The sequence below is a fragment of the Gracilinanus agilis genome, chromosome 2 (genome assembly GCF_016433145.1).
Source record: "Gracilinanus agilis isolate LMUSP501 chromosome 2, AgileGrace, whole genome shotgun sequence".
In the NCBI taxonomy this organism is placed as follows: Eukaryota; Metazoa; Chordata; class Mammalia; order Didelphimorphia; family Didelphidae; genus Gracilinanus; species Gracilinanus agilis.
This window is the reverse complement of record NC_058131.1, coordinates 646,554,830-646,559,113: the sequence shown is the minus strand read 5'-3', so window position 1 is coordinate 646,559,113 and position 4,284 is coordinate 646,554,830.

Below are 4,284 nucleotides of genomic sequence, written 5' to 3'. Positions count from 1 at the left end.
TATATATATATATATATATATATATAGTTTGTTTATTTTTTTCCCTCAGGAAACTGTGAATTCTTTGAGGGTAGAGACCATTCATCTGCCTTTCTTTATATTCCCAAAGCTTAGTACAGTGCCTGGGGCATAGTAAGCCCTTGATAAATACTTCTTGATTTAATTTATTCTTAGCCTCTTAAAGAAATCAAGATTTTTCTGCCCACATTCACCAAATTAAGTAAGGTCTCTAGCAAAGGAGAGACCAAGTAAGGTCTAAGCTCAAAGGAGAGGGAATGGGGAGTGTAGAAATGCCATGGAGCCAGAGTTTCCAAAAAGTCAAGGTTAATTGATTGAGGCAGGAAGGCATTTTTTAATAGTATGTACCAAGCATTTGCAGTTAGGTGCTGTAGTAGATAAGAGTGCCAGGGTTAAAGTCAAGAAGACTCGAATTCAAATCCAGTCTTGAATACTTCTTAGCTGTGTGACCCTGGGCAGGTCACTTCACCCTGTTTGCCTCAGTTTGCTCATACGTAAATGAGCTGGAGAAGGAAATAGCAACCTACTCCAAGAAAATTCCAAATGGGCTCACGAAAAGAGTTGACACCACTGAAACGACTAAACCACAATAAATGTGCCAAGTAGTGTTAGGTGTTAAGAATAAAACCATATTTGGAAGGCAATGTATAAAAGGGAGGGGAAGGAAAGAACCTACCTCAGAGCTTGTGGTGAAGTCCAAAGAATGAAGATGGCTGCTCTAGGCCCTTCTTCAAAATGGAGTTTTGGGGAGGAGCTCAGAAGAAGACCAGGGACAGAAGGGGGAAGTCAGCTAAGTCATGGAGGCAACAACAACAACAAAAGTAAATGGATTTTAGTCTTGGCTGTGGTGCTGACCCTGAATAACATTAAGCAAATTACTTAGGATCGTAGAATTTTTTTAGCCAAAGTAGACCTAAGAAATTATCTTCTCTAACCTCCTCTTTTTTGGATTTTGTTGTTGTTGTTGTTGTTGTTTAAGCCCTTACCTTCCATCTTGGAATCAACTAAGTTGGTTCTAAGGCAGAAAAGCAGCCCAGCCTGGGCAATTGGGGTTAAGTGCTAGAAAGCTAGAAAGTGTCTTAGGCTGTATTTGAATCCAGGACCTCCCATCTCCAGGCCTGGTTTTCGCTGCCCTCTAATACCAATAAAGAAAGGGAAGCTTCAGAAGATGAAATGACTCAACCAAAGAGACACAGCTAGTGGACGAACTAGAATTATCATTCATCTTGACCATGTGCTCTTTCTACTATAGGACACCACTCCATTACCTCTCAGGGCCTCAGTTTCCTCATTTATAAAATTGGATGAGCATCATCTCTAAGGTCCCTTCTAACTCTGATGATATATATGAAATACAAGATTAAAATGTAGGAGAATGTAGAGCTAGCATCCCAAAATCAAATTCGTTATATTTTTGCTCTTTTGGAAGAATGCCTATTAAAAATCTATTTTTGGTGTCATACCGTGACATGAAGTTAACCTTGAGTTATTGGGTACAAACTCTGGCAATATTCTAAGTTTAAAAATACTTCAGTTTTAGACCCAGTAACAGTAGGTAGCTCAGTAAATAGAGTGCCAGCGCTGAAGTCAAGAAGATTCATCTTTGTGAGTCCAAATCTAGCTTGAGATGCTTACGAGCCATGTGGGCAAGTCGCTTAACCCTGTTTGCCTCAGACTCCTCACCTGTAAACAAGAGCTAGAGAAAGATGGCAAACCACTCTAATATCTCTGCCAAGAAAACCCTGAACTACAACACAACAATAACCTACTCTGTCTGTTATTAGAGGCCCAGCCTAGCTAGCTAAGATCAAAAAACATGATCACCAAAGCTCAGCCAGCAATTAGTAAATTGTTTTTGCCCATAGCAACTCATGAAAATCATTTACTAAGGCATAGAAGGGTTGAAGCCAAGGTAGTTGAAAGGTGCATACACACACACTCACACACTATTAATTTCCAAATCTTTTAAGTTATTAAGTAATAAAGGGGGGGGGGGGAAAAAACCTCTGCTAATTTTTCTATATAATCCAGAAAGGAAAAACAATTTTTTTCAAAACTAGTCAGCACTTGGCAGGAGAAAGAAAAGATAGTGGGATCGTCTTAATAATATTTTATATTTTATTTTTCCAAAAGTACTTTCAGCTTTGTCTTACTTTATCAACAACCTTGGGAGACAGAAAGATCAGATTTGCAGTGGGTTTTTATGCATTATCCCATTTGATCTTGACCAAAAGGTATTATTATCCCCACTTCACAGAAGAGGAGCCTGAGACTCAGAGATTTATCCAGAACTAAACAGCAAATTAATGACAGAGTTGGGCCCAAAGAAAGTCAACGTCCTAATTCTTAGCTCTTTGCTCTTTATTTAAAGGGAGAAAAATTATATTGTCACAATAAACAAATACAATCAAGTAATATGATATTTCAAGGGGGTTGGTTATAGTAAAAGAAAACCAGGGCTTGTTATGTTTTTTTGGTTTCGTTTTTGGTAAACATTTTATTTTAAAATTCCTGTAATTAACTGGGAAAAAATCTTTATAACAAAAAACTCTGACAGAGGTCTAATCACTCAAATATACAAGGAGCTAAATCAATTGCATAAAAAAAATCAAGCCATTCCTCAATTGATAAGTGGTCAAGGGACATGAATAGGCAATTTTCAGATAAAGAAATCAAAACTTTCAATAAGCACATGAGAAAGTGTTCTAAATCTCGAATAATCAGAGAAATGCAAATCAAAACAACTCTGAGGTACCACCTCACACCTAGCAGATTGGCTAAAATGACAGCAGGGGAAAGTAATGTATGTTGGAGGGGATATGGAAAAATTGGGACATTAATGCATTGCTGGTAAATTTGTGAACTGATCCAACCATTCTGAATGACAGTTTGGAATTATGCCCAAAGAGCTCTAAAGACTGCCTGCCCTTTGATCCAGCCATACCATTGCTGGGTTTGTACCCCAAAGAGATCATAGATAAACAGATTCATACAAAAATATTTATAGCCGTACTTTTTGTGGTGGCAAAAAACTGGAAAACAAGGGTATGCAAGGGGGAATGGCTGAGCAAATTGTGGTATCTGTTGGTGATGGAATACTTTCGTGCTCAAAGGAATAATAAACTGGAGGAATTCCATGGAACTGGAAAGATTCAGGAAAAAATCCAGGAACTGATGCAAAGTGAAAGGAGCAGAGCCAGAAGAACATTATACACAGAGACTGATACACTGTGGTAAAATCAAATGTAATGGACTTCTGTACTAGCAACAATGCAATGATCCATAACAATTCTGAGGGATTTATGGTAAAGAACGCTACTCACATTCAGAGGAAGAACTGCAGGAGTGGAAACACAGAAGAAAAACAACTGCTTGAACACATGGGCTGATGTAGACATGAATGGGGATGTAGACTTGAAACGACCACACCAATGCAATTATCAATAATATGGAAATAAGTCTTGATTGATGGCACATGTTAAAACCAGTGAAAATGCGAGTCGGCTGTGGGGGGTTGAGGGGTGAAAGAGGGTGAAGGGGAAAGTAAAAACATGAATCATGTAACCATGGAAAATTTTTCTTAAAAAATTAAATATTTTTAAAAATAAAAATAAATAAAAAAAATAAAAAAGAATAAGATCTCCCTCCAAAAAAAATAAAATAAAATTCCTGTAATTGTGCACTGCTATGTGATCCTTTGGTTTCTCTTAGACTCCATTTTGTAAACTAGGGTCCCTTTTGTAATAAATAATAAATAATAAAAATATTCTTATTATTTTATCATATATATAAATAAATAATTATAATAAATAAATAATGACATTATGACATGACATGGTTTTAATTTGCTGTGGAAATTTGTTAGCTGGCTTGATGAACCCCTAAGCTTTGGTCTCCCACACTGTATATCCTGATAAGCTACCCTCTCCTTGGTTGTTTCTTGGCATGAGGCCATTGCCCTCTAGAAGGTCCAATATTGAGCAGTTCTTTCCTTATTCTGCATCTGATGATAAGCCCCCACCACCATCCAGCTTGTCAGGGGTGTCAGACCTGGCTAACAGGGGGTCTGACCAGAGGCAAATGAGGCAGAGGGTTGAATAATGCAACAGAGCTTTGTTGTGTGAAAGAAGGGGTGGTGGGGAAGGAAGGGAGAGCAAGGGGACCTACAACCCTGGCTAGGGGCTCCACTGGGTGGAGAAGTGGGTAATCTTTTATAGGGTAGTGGTCTGGGATGAGGTCATCTGGGTTGTCTTTGTTGGGCAAAGT